Genomic DNA, 14619 nt, shown 5'->3' on the forward strand with positions numbered 1-14619 from the left:
GTATACTCTTGAATCTTGATTATATTCGAGTACATACAATTTTTTAAAAAAATGTCCAGTCGAAAATATTGCAGTAAACCGCGACTATATCCGCTCGTGGACGTGCCACAGCAGCGGGTCTTAACCTAATCTTCTATAATTATTTTAAACTGCACTATATAATAGTGCAATATTTTTTTAAATATATATATTTAGATATTTATATCATATTATAGAGTTCTACCGAAAATCAGTATTTTTTAATAACGCTCGTGATAATGTTTTTAGCACGGCTGCGCGCACAAAAGTGGTAAAAAATACATAGGTATTTTAAAATATTAAAACGAAAAATCGATGGCAATGACGCATAATTATATTTTTTGTCTTTGTTTAAAAATTTGATGCTTTAATAACAGGTCAATTTTACCCCCTGTTGTATAAAAAAAAAATACAGCAAAACGGTATTGATTATAATATGTAACGCGTGTGCTATATATGTTTCCCGTATGATGTACATTGTAGTATTGTACATATTATTATGTGCCGGTACACCACTCACCAAACGACAAATCTTGCGTGTATTGTATTAATTCGTCCTCGTATAGAAAACTGTCTGCTCAGACAGAGACAGAGACCTATAGAGTATAGGTAGATACATCATCGATGAATCAAGTCGTAATAATATTTTTTTATATATATAGGTATAAAGTGCTTAATTAGAAATAGACAATATGTTTTCTGATAAAATTAATTAACTTTTTATAATAATTAAACCTACTGTAGAACAAAATACTTAAATACGTAATGTAGGTATACTTTTATACAAATAATACACAATACATAATATAATATAGTTACATATTTTTATCAATCGATTTCTATATTATAATTTGTATTTTTTGTACTCTCTTCGACTCCTTTGATATATATATATAAAGGCAATACACTATACTGAAGCATGCAGAGGTGACGGACAAGTACGATGTTCGTCCCCCCCCCCCTTCCGCACATTCTCACAGCTCTACTACATATTGCTTCCTGTATATTTAATAATAATAAAGAAACGTACACACTGTATTCGTTCAGAGGAAGGGGAACATAATATAAGAGTCAGCAAAAATAAAAATAAAATCGAATACGACCGTGTCAAGCGATTGGAGTGTTTTTAATGAATTTATTAAATGTCAATGAGCACCACGTGAGACTAAATATAATAAATTTTAATTTAGTTTTATTAAGGCGACTGCAGTAGGAAAATATAGGACCCTAGGGAGTTTAATATTATTTTTTTATTATATAATGATTTTTACATTTCCAACAGAAATGATTCTTTATATTTATTTTATAATATAATATATAATATTTACGTTCATATTATATTATACTTTTTACTTTTGATTCAGTAATTTTATATGTATATAAGTAATCATATATAATGAAAGTGAAGCGCCCTATATAAAATTTAACGATAGATAAAAATGTTTTTTAAATTTATAATCATTGTTGTATTATATTGGGGTACTATTTTATGTCTACTTTTATTTAGCGTATTCGATAAGTACCTGCATTATCCGTATAATAATAATATACTATAGGTCTTACAATCATATAAAAACAGACTATAAATAATATTTGCGACATATTCAGACAAAAATAAAATCCAATGAATGGGTGGGTTACACTCTTTTTATTGTTACTAAGTTTATATAATATGATATTATGTTTAGTAACCGCCGATGTCGTTGGTCTATTACTTAAAAAGGGGTCAGGACACGTCATAACGTGCCGTTTGATTATTCGAGCCTCGCCATAACATTATAAATGGCCAAATGGGTATATTGGTATAGGTACTTATACAGTTGTTTCCAACCGAGCAGAACCGCGATCGATATAGAAACCAAATTATCGTTATTATTTTGACGTTATATTATTATTTCTCAGAACCCGGCACACACAGATGTTAATATTATATTATTTACTATTATTAATATTATTATTATTATCATCGTCATCGTCGTCGTCGTCGTTATTAATATAAATACACCGATATTGCATCCGCAGACGAATATATCGGTCCAGAGTACTACTCGACGTGCATATATATTACATATTTTATAATATTTTATTGAAACGACGGCGACGTGACACGCTCGGTGATATAACGATAATACATTATCGTGCATAAAGCGGTTTGCTGGGTACGAGTGGAGGATATGTGTGGCGTGTACAGGCTTTTACGATTTTCACCGGCCCGAAAAAAGTTACAATTCCCATTAAATAATAATAAAAAAAAAAAAAATCAAAGTATGTAAAACGACATATAGGTATACCAGCCATAGCTGTACAATATGTCAATATTGATTCGCATTGCGCGCGTGTCGGCGAGCCGTTATTTACGCGACATAATGGACCACGTGGGTTATTGTTTTCGAGGCCAAACTTTATTTTCCACTCGAGTTGAATTATTGGATTTCCCATATTATGTACATATTTTTTATGTTCATAAAAGAAAAATTAGGTGGTGATTTAAAAAAAAATCGGTTTCTGACATGTTACGTTATAATTTTCGAATACCTATATACATTAATAGTCGATTATAGTCAATACACTATAAAATATAGCTCACACGCACATAAGTAGCATATTTTTGTATATACGTTGAGTAATTATATATTATCACGCATGCCTTATGACTTCTAACTATACTTCGTGGCCATCCGAGATTTAATCCGTAGGTATTATCTCCCCCCTCAACTTATCGTTCTCGGAAATCATCGTTCGTAAATCCTTTGACCAACAATATAACTGGCTCAAGCGGATGATGGTCTCGTGGTCTAAGGTTTTCCCAAAATCGTCAGACGGTATATTAAAAATTAATTATTTCTGTATATAGTTTTAAGCTAATACCAAAGTACCGAATCGTTGTGGAAGAAGCGTACTTATATGGTTATATTATGTTTTGGCCTAACGTGGAATGGCCGAAAACATATCAATAAATTTGAGCGGAGTGCGACTATGTTGTTTTTGTTTCGTACACCTACAGTCGGTTTCGGGTAGAACGACGGTGGTTCAAAACTTGTAAACAGCCCTATCGGTGGAGTAAAAATCAAAAACATAAGAAAATATGTTGGTACTCGAGAGTAAAATGAGTTCAAAACATTTCAACCTAGGCTGGTGCGGATAAGAACCTACCCTGTTTTCTTGACGCCACCCGAACCACTTAAAAATTAAAGCTCTATAATAGCTCAACCTCTGCACACGCATGAACCTTTGACGTCTTCAAATTTAATGATTGCGTATCGTATCGTTCGGCGTTATTTTTTCAATTTGTATTTCTTCCACCCCTCCAACCACAACATCGCAAACAACCCTTTCGTAATATTTTCCAAAGTCGTAAACTATCGATTACAGTTTGGCCATGGTGAGTGGTGGTATAGCGTGGTGTATATTATACGCACCAAAGAATATCATAATACAACGCGTATACCTATATATTATTATATATATATATAGAACATAATATATATATAAGCACCTAATAATAATAATAATATAGTCGACCGCAAAAATCGACGGAGAAAAAGCATCACACTTTCCAAACCGTCTCTGCCCTCTTTTCATACCCCCACATATATTCATATATATACATATATACAAGGTGTAACAGATCTAATCAATATTAAAAAATTTTTTTTATATATATACAATTTATAGTCACTTGCGCTACACATATATTATACAAAAAATTATTGTTATTTTTTAACACTGAAAATAAAAAATTATAAATTTGATTTAAATTTTTTGGATATATTCAAAATAGCCATTTTGTGAATTTGATTATAAGAACAATTTTCATAGTAAAAATATTTATCTAATTCAAATAGTTTATTTTTTTGATTAAATAAAATAACTTTTTCAAAATATTTTTTTTTGGGAATTTGCTGACAAGAGTATATTGCTTAAATTATTTACTAATCATGTAGTTGTAACAATTTTTGTCATACGTTTAAGTAGCATCATTTTTTTGGTCAGGTCTTTCTGTTACACCTTGTATATCCGTGGCGTCACGCGGCCTTATATATGAGATGTATTTATAATTTATATATAATTAATATATATTAATATGTATAGTTTCATGTATAGTCATTCATTAATTTCTTACGACAGTCGACTATACAGCTATATAAAATATACAATATTTTTATAATATAGTCGCACCACGTATATAAATATTATGCCGCGTTTTGTGTATATACGCCTCGCGTAATCAAACATTCATGACGCCGCGTGCAGCTGGGCACAATTTTCCGTCCACTTTACCACATAGCATTAGGTACAAGCGGGTTTTTTTTTTTAATGAGTTCCGTCTCGTCTCTCTCTCGCTCGCACACACACACACTTTCTCGCCCCCCCTCTCTCATTCTTCCTTGCTCGGGGTCCTTATGTGCATGTGCGTATATTATTTTCCGAAAACAACCATCATAATCCATATGGACGAGTGCTGCAGGTGGTGGGGACCCGCGCGCGTAAACTGTGCAAGGGACTATAATACGGCACACCGACCGAACGGTTTAATTTAAATTTGGAAACGGAAGTTGTTCAAAAAAATAAAGGCACGACCGGAATATCATTTTTTTTTTTCATTTACCCGCGTATTCATATAATATAGTAATAATATGCTTTTGTAGAGGGACGACTCTTTTGCAGTGCACGTTCACGTTCACGTGTATTATATATGTATATCTAATGTATATTATAATATCATACAGGAGGGTATGTATATACAATGTATATAATGTACACCCCGGCACTAATTATAAAGCCGCTGTGGTGGATTTATTCGCGTGTTATTGTGTTAAACAAAATGACATTTAACGGTAATCGCGGATTTGCGTTTGACAGCGGAAACCGGAACGTCGAAACAGTCGTATTTTGTATTTGTCGGGGGAAACGATTGGTAAAAACTTTACAATGATTTTAAGAACGGTGAATTTTATTATACGAGTGCGCCGCCGCGCCGGGCGAGTATCAAATACGCATTCGCTCCTGCGAAAGTCCTGCAGGACTATAGTGGTAAAAACTTTTTAAACACTGCGACGTAGGTACGCTGTTATAATATATAGGTAGGTAGGTACGTATTACCGTAATACTACGTCAATGGCTTTATAAGGGTGATTATTTAAACGGCAGTAACACTCTCATTATTACAAAACGTTTTGACTATTAGCTCTAAAATGGATTTAAGTAATTAACTATACACGTTCTAAATTCGATTTAAATGTATCAACATTCTCAGAACAACGTTTTCTCCTTTGGAATATGAAATAAAAAATGTATATTGCAATTGAAAAAAAGGCGGACACGTGGGTACCGCTCTGCTGTACAGTAGTTGTAAATTGTAATGGATGTGTTATATTTGAATACAATGATAAACCATTGTATACGAAAAATGATTCTAAGCGGTTGGCGAATTCTTATAATATTATTATTTTTTATTCGTTGCTATGGTGATAAACAAATCGTTAGAAATTAAAATCTTATCTTTAGCGGTTTTTCATAATTTGTTGGTAGTTTTTCTCTACGCTTTCTAAAACTACTTGGAATTTTCAATTTTGGCCTCTCTAAAGTACCAACTAGGTTCATTTTTCTATCAGAAAAGACGTTGATCTCAAAAATCGAAGCATGCTTACTATCCGAAATGTTGCTAACAGACAGAAATAAAACCACATCATTATTGTAAAACCAATACATTCTTTCGCTCCGCTCAAAATCTAAAAGTAAAAACTTCAACAATTATATCTATAATAATAATAATAAAAATATAATTTTTCTTCAAAAATGATGTTTTGTATAATGAATATTAAACTATGTAAAAAAATTATTTTTACAATCGTTATTCTTTCGAGATAATAATGAGTGTTAACATAATATGCATCTTCCAGTATATTATAATAAATAGGATATACTCCTATATTGTTCGGGTAAATACCACGATTTAAGATATGCAAATAATTAATTTAATCGTGATAGATGACCAGATGGGTATACTGTGGCGATGGGCGTATTGTATATATATATTGTATTATACCGTTTGAGTTGAATCACATATTATGCTTATACTTGAATATCATGATTCATAATATGAAGCCTTGAATCGGGTTTAATTATTTTCTTAAATTGTTGCCAATTATCGATTTCCTACGTCAATGGTAAATTTTGTCACAGTACAATATTTTATAAATCGTCACAAATTATTTTCATTTGCGAGGATTTGCAGGCATTAGGTTTTAAACGTACTGTATATTTAATTTTAATTAATGACATAACACGCTTGCAATGATGACGCATCAGTTGTAAATGAGAAACACGGAAATATATTATAATTATATATTATTCAGAGACATTAATGATAATTACGTGTGAAAATTGATGACTACGACAAACAGGTTAAAAAGTGCAGTGCGTGTCATAACCCAGGACTTGTGTTCGAAAAAAAGTCAGAAAACTGCCTAGAATGCAAAGGATGACGATGCACACGCGAAACTGCCAAGTCTATATGGACGCCTCTATATATAAAATATACATATAATGTATATTATGCTAATACAAAATATATCAATAATTATAACTTATATTATGCCACGTTGACCGTAATATGCATAAACGGAGACTGCATGAAAGACGTGGCAGATACGCAATTATAGACTATAGTCATCATTGTTTATGCGTATATTGTCATATTCGTTAACGTACTACATTATGAATTTGAAAACCGCTTTTGAAGTACTTATATTTAAATGAAAAAATCCACCGATAAATAATTGTATCTCTCGTCCGTGAGTTACCCGCGCATCGGCCACGGGTATCACGGTCGGGATTTCAACCGTTTTGGTATTTATGTTCGTTAAATATTTACAACGGTATACGATACCGCTTTGGTATCCATGTACAATAATATTTTCTCGTGATGTGTTTATAATACGACCGTAATAATTGTATTAACAAAAACTGGGTCGCCCACCGATAATAGGTACATATTATACCTCCACATAAAATGTTGAGCACTTGAGCTACCGGCGCGGAGTATTGTGTATACGCATATTTTTGCAGCACAATCGAGAATGGTATGTTACAATATTGTTATGCATAATATTTTGAAAGTCGATTTCAAACGAATTTTTGTTGTTTTACCAGAAATTCGTGGTGAAAATGAGATCGTTATTTGTCGAGACTGCGTAGAATTTAACCAGCGCAGTTACATTTAATTATCCACTGCGAATTTATGAATATACATTATACATTTATATATATATGTATATATTTTTTTGTTGATATTATTATTGTTATTTAAACTTTGTAACGAAACAATTAGTCTTATTACTTAGATTCTATAATATCATAATAAATTTAAATACTTAGCGTCGTCGTCGGTGGTGGAAAATATAGTTATGTTTCTACGTTTTTAATTATAAAACTTTACCTCGGTAATACAAAAAGATTTCCAAGAGTATAAATACTCATTGTATTGTTCTAAACTTAAATAATATAAAATACGGAAACTTTTCGGGAAGACGCTTTATTTTATTTTATTTTTATGTGAACGGTTTGACGGGTTAATATAACGCCTCAAACGGATCCTTTCAATTGTATATCAATTTGAATAGTAACAATTTACTTTTTATTAATAATCTATTAAACCTCAATAGAAAATACAACTTGGGGGACGGAGTGTCCGAGCGGTCTAAGGCATCGATTGCGACGCAACCGATACCGGATCGATTCCTTGGTCACGGGTGGCATTTTTCTTCGGGCAAGTCACGGTGTCCGGAGAACAAGTGCCGCCATCATCCCCCACCCGGGCATGGCAGATACCTACGGGTGCCCAATTAAAAACTCTGCCAAACCCAACACACACGTGTCCCCCCCCCCCCTACCGACATTAAAAAAAACGTACACATCCAATACAGCTAAAGGCCATAGATGCCGGGCTTAAGATCAAAAAAAAAAATACAACTTATCATCATCGCGTTGAACATTAATATCTAACTATATCAATGTGAATAATTATTTAAAAATATTTGAATTCAAAACTTAGTCTTTTAAATTCTTACAAATTGAATATAACTTCAGGAAATCTTAAATATAAAAGAAAATTACATTTTTAAAATTTTGAACTTGGAGAATAGAGACCTTAAATAGTTACTTTTCCAATACAAAAATATCCTCTTTACAAAGCGCGTGGTAAACTTTTAGAACCTGAAAGTTTCACGCAGCTGATCACCAGTAAACGAGTTTGTTTCGGTAAAAGGATCTCTCTTTTTCTCAACGATATTTCTTATACAATGTATGGTTCGTAAAAACCAAACGCGATTTCCTTGTGACCTACTTTTATATTAAATCAAACTTCAAATCATACGCCCATAGATATAAACGATGTCATCGGTAACTGTGTTTCTTTTCTTCGACTAATCTTCAAAATAAGTTTCGTGTACAAACATATCACTTAGGTATGTTTAGAACTACATTTTTATAATATATACAATAATATATTAGGTTAATGAGAACAGATTTTGTATTTTTTTTTTCGTTGCTGTTTTCTGGTGGATACGATAAGAGCGTTAATCCATTAAAATATGTTTCATATAAATGGATAATATTTAATTGCAGAAGTAATTTCTTGCCAGCCGAAAAAAAGGTAACATATTTAGGTATAGTATACTAGTTTCTATAATACGTTACTATCTATACGTATCACGTATTTTACTATGTATACTATTAATACTTACATTTTTAAATGTTTTCAATTTTAATAGGTAGGTATGATACATCAAGATATATACTATGTAACCGATCATATAAAAATTAACTACCTAGGTATACGATATGTATAAAATATAAAACATAAAACATGCATTCCAACAAATTAGGTTAAGATAACAATTATATAATAAAACAACAATTAGTATAATTTTATGCATAGTCAATAAGTAAAATGTAACTAGGTTAAACTTAATATCGATATTACCGATAGTGCTTTGATAGTAAAATTGATATATAAGTAATATGTGAAGACAAAAAGGGGGTCTGTGGGTGGTGATCGTGTGAATCGATTACCACTGACCACCAGTGTTAGAGCCAGGTGGTAATCGTGTGACTCGATCGCCACTAGACGTCAAAGGTTTAATAAAAGTGCTTATTATAATTAATTTGTTCGTTTATTTGTGTACGTCTGTGATTGGCTTATCTTAATCTTAAAAGCTTTTATGAAAAAAATGTAAACTATATAGTAGTTAAAAAACAATTATAACAAAATAACAATTAGGTACTACCATTTAACCAACGACTGCGGCAGTTGTTAAAACAATTAATTGTGTAAAAAAAAATATATGAAATATAAATGATAATAATTGAACATTATCCCGTCAATGATTACAGTATTTTAAAACAGAATAGTTTATAAAAAACAACGTTGTATCAACATATGACATTAATAATTATAACAATTATTAAATTATAGTTGCATGTACTTTTTGTTTTATCTAGGTAATATAAAAGTATAATATTAAAAGTTTTGGTTCAATAGGTACGTGTATAAAATAATCACATATTTTTAGATTTTATACTTAGGTTATAGAAGTAATATTATAATATTTAAAACTTAACTTAGTAAAAAATTACTTCAAAAGGATTTAAAATCCTTTACATACTTTATAGTGACGTGTGTTTTTGGCATCTCGTTTTTCAACCAAATATAATAACATAAATCGTCTTTTCTTCGTATATTTTGTATACTTATTAAAGTATTTTAATAATATTTTTTATTTGTTTTTCAATTATTTTTAATGACATATTTTGTAATAGGTACCTATTATAATATGTTTCACATTATGAATAATACATACACACACACCAACAAATGCATAAACATATACTTTTTTAATTATCATCATACAATTTTTTCTCATTTTCAACATATTTATTTTATATATTATTTTATGTTACCTACCTTTAAAAGATAATACTAATAATAATTAAAAGTTGCATTTTTGTTATAGGTATCTCTCTCTCTCTCTCTTTCTTTCTCTTTAAATATAATATGAGCTTGGGGTTAAAATTTTACATTTTATCTAAAGAAAAATATTTAATATAACATAAAAGTTATATATAGCTATGATTAAAAAAAATACATATATTATACACGCAGAGTGATTGACATGCATGCTCATCAGTCATCCCTCGTTTATCCTTCAATGATGTATTTATCAAAATTCTGATTTTTGGAACTCTTAAGTATATAAATGTGTTAGATACTTTGGTTTTTATAACATTTAGTGAGTTTACCATGGCGATACAAACTTCTTTTTTTTTTCAAATAAGAACCACCTATTTTTAATGTAAAATATTATGTACGTGATTTTTTTTTTAAATGTTGATGCATCTATGTCAAAATTTAAACGTATGGTTATTGAGAATTATTATTCCTATAGTACATATAGTAATAATAATCCTCAATAACGATTGTACATAAAAATAAATAAAATATAATATTATGTAATATCCAGTCCAGTATATGTATAGTGTATACGTCTTATTATGCTCATACAATTTTTACAAACATTTAATCCTAATATATTGATATTTAATAATAATTATTATAATTTTGATATCATCATGGCTCCCATGCCTTAAACTTAAAATCATGTGTCATTATCCATAATAGGTAGGTACATAAAGTTTAATAATCCTGAAACTACTCGTTCAAATTTCGATGTATATTATACTCATAATTAGGTACCTACATTAGTAATTTTAAAAAAAATCTGTTTACAATTTACTGAAAGGGTTTCATTTGAAAAATAAAAGTATTTATTTTATCGACATAGTAGGATACTGTTTATATTGTAAAATATATCCAAGTATTTGAAAATTAAGTCTTTTTGTATGCTTAAAAATTCTTATAAAATCAAACTTTAAATAAATATTACAAATCTACTAAAAGAAAAGTTGGGGTGAGCATGTTTGTTAAATCATCCTGTATGTATGATTTCTATAGCATACTACCTAGCTATCTAGCTCGGTGTTGCCCGAGACAAAATTTGTTTTTTTTTTATAAATATATTTGTAATATATTATGATGATTGAGGTATTTAAATTATGGTTTTTATTAAATGTAAATTTTTCTTTAAGATATATAATGATTTTATACAAAAGTCGTTAAAAAAATTGACCTTATCACCTACATAATATTACAAACTACCGAATTAACTATTGTCAATAATATTTTTCTTTGACTTTATAATTTAAAAGGGTTGACGTTAAAAATTATTTTTAAATATAAACATAATAATGTTCTGAACCATGTAATTTTAAAATGGCTGAATATGATATAATCTTTCATAATATTATAATATATAATGATATACTATGTTGCCTTTGAGCTTAAAATATCTTTGATTTGTAACGAAAAATCACATAATTAATTATGAAGAACCTCTTATATAAAATATACCTATAGATAATAGACACATTATAATATAATATTGATACGGATAGGTATTATTGGTAGGAAATGTAGGAATTAGTAAATAAATATAAATACATAATATTATAATATTATATTATATACACCGTATACATACTATGTTATTATTAGTTTAGGTTATAACTTTATACTGTTTACAGAAAGAGCCACACACGACACATGTTTATCTATAGAAATTAGTTTAGTTAATATAGTTATGGTATCGTTGTTCGGTGAAAGGGACAAGATTGAGATCGGATTCGATTCATAAACAAACTAAACAAAATTGTTGAACAACTTGACAATTCGTTATTGTATTCAATAATGCAAGTGTTTAGGTATTGACTGTTTGGTATTTACATAAATATCGTTACAAGCCATAAGGTTCTAATATACACGATCAAACGTTTGCGCTGAGGTTTTCATAAAAGGCCAGCATGCGTACAGATTTCCCGGGCCGAGTTTATATGATTATAATATCCCAATCCGTCCCTGGCTGAGGATAGTGGTTTTAAGTGAATAATGCACGTATTTATAGTAGGTACCTTTAATCTGTATAGTAGTATTCTAATGATTTAAAATAACTGGAGTGTATTGTTTTATAATATGATTACCTATATGAAATAGAGATAAATTCAAAGAATTCGAATTATATTAATAACGAAAGATAAATAGATACATATATTACAAAACGTATAGCCCTTATATAGGTATCATCATTGTATCGAATATACCTACATAAGTATTAATATTGACGGTATTATAAGAAATGTTCAAATAATTTAAAATCGTCCGTTATATATTTTTACTTTATAATTCAAAATATTGTATAATCACAATGTAACGGATTTTGTATATTAATCGAGATACATGTCTTCGATAAATACTTACATTTTGTAAAATGTGTACACATACAAATTTGATAGTTACATTAAAATATTATATACCTGATACATAGGCACCCGAGTGAATTATAGTACCTTCACGTTTTCAATGTTCAATATCAATATATCATCTTATAGACTTGAATGATAAGTCGGCTATATGACCATATCACAAACTATTTTGATCTGTAGACAGAAATGTTACACACATAATATGCTGATATATAATTTTGGGCATATTTAAATATAGGTACTTGTATCATACACGATATACCTTATAGGTATTTCATGACTTATCGGAATGAGTGAATGAGATGCTGTATATGAGACCTATTTAAGGAATGAGAATAAATAATGGGTACCCATACAACACTATTATTATGGTTATTTGGACGTTATAGTATAATATTGTCTCGTGTATTATTGTGTGTTGAGTGTAAACAGCTGCGGATTAAGAATAATAATAAAAACGTTGAATAGATACTAAAATACCATTGTAAATTTGTATACCACGGTGGATGTGTCAAAGAAAATAATTACCAAATCGAATTCACATCTACTCTCGTTGTGTGGAATCATCAAATTCAGAATAGGTATCCTACCTATACTTGATACTTATAATTCCTTTATATACCTATCAGCTTGGTATATAATACATAATATTATGATATATATGGGTTAGTTGGTTAGGTTGACTGGTTTCATCGCGCTTCATTATTTAACCGTTATTATAGATTCATCTTACACGTAATCCTAATTGCCAAACACTGCATTATGGGTGGGAATCATTAAATAATATTATATCTACCATAATGTATTTTATACGTAGGTATTTGAAAAAAAATTTAATTTGAAAAATAAATTGCCGGGGTTTAATTAAGCATTTTTAATAAACTTTATTCAGAGTTCAACCCACACACATAATAGTTTGTACATAATCGTATTATATTTATATTTTAATATCGTATATAGTTTGGTTATAATAATATTATTAATAACGCATTTTGATTCTGAAAGTTTTCCCAAATTGGATGAGGATTTTTACACGTCTTAATATTCACCTCATTTCTTGAAGTATAGTTTAGAATTTGTGATTTTATACCAAATAACCCTTGTAGAAAGTTCCTCAAAAAATAATTTAATAACAATTTTATTTAGGTAACATTTTTAATCATTAGTTTTAATTATTATTAATTAAGTATACTTTTGGTAAACCATCAGGTAAAACAAAAAATGATATTCGTCTCAGTAAATATATTAATTATAAATGTGAATAATTATATCATAATAAAAATGAAATCCGTTGATTTACGAGTAATCGTAATAGCTTAAGAAAATAAAAAAACAATAAAATCATTTATATTTCACAGGTAGCTAAGCGTATATATTATAGCAGTGTAGCACACTTGCATTGCAATAGTCGTACGGTTAGACGTTCAAAGATTTACTAAATAAAGTGTTTGCGACTTTCGCAACATTTGAAATAATGCTGAAAATGTGTGGAAAATGTCAAAGAAAAATCGGGCACATTTTTCTTAGACTAGGGGCTTTTACACGAAAATCTTGATTCTATTATTGTGCACTCCCGGGTCCCAGCCAACACTTTTGCAAAATGATTTGTACATGGCCATCATTCTGTTTCATTTGTTGATATTTTTCTGTATTATTTTTGAACTTTATTTTCGTCGCTCCTATCGTCAAATAAACATAATATAAGTAAAGCATATTAAATCATTCTTTTCTCCGACAGATCTTTTTACATTTGTCTTTGAAATATTACATATTCTGCTTATTTATATGTATATGATTTATGATTATTTACCAAGATATTATTGTTCGCAGTTCTGTTCAGCAATTTTGGAAATTTCTTCTATTGTCTTATTATTTTCGTATAGTTCTATAATTCAGAGTAGGTACTCAACAGTTGACACTTAAATATTGACAACTAAGAAAAACACGGGAGTATAGCACTTCAAGTACCTAGCTTGTATAATATAATTATAGTGGCTTATAAAACTGTTAAAATGGTTTCATCAATATTAATTTTATTTTTCCTCGATCATTTATAATATTTGAATTTACATAATATATTTTTTTATTTATTCCTTCACTCACAAATTAAATTTTACTTAAATTATAAATCCATTTGGTTTTAACTTTCAACTGATCTTGTTAAGTTATCCAAAACCAATCTAAATAGTTAAATTATAATATTATTTATGTATGATTTTGAAA

The 14619-nt window shown here is 29.4% G+C and overlaps 1 protein-coding gene across 1 annotated transcript in view; it reads left to right on the forward strand.

The window, feature by feature from the left end:
• The window catches only part of LOC132942123 (FERM and PDZ domain-containing protein 4), a 103182-nt gene that overhangs the window by 53894 nt on the left and 34669 nt on the right, over nt 1-14619 (forward strand).

This window comes from Metopolophium dirhodum, chromosome 3 (assembly GCF_019925205.1).
Source record: "Metopolophium dirhodum isolate CAU chromosome 3, ASM1992520v1, whole genome shotgun sequence".
NCBI lineage: Eukaryota > Metazoa > Arthropoda > Insecta > Hemiptera > Aphididae > Metopolophium > Metopolophium dirhodum.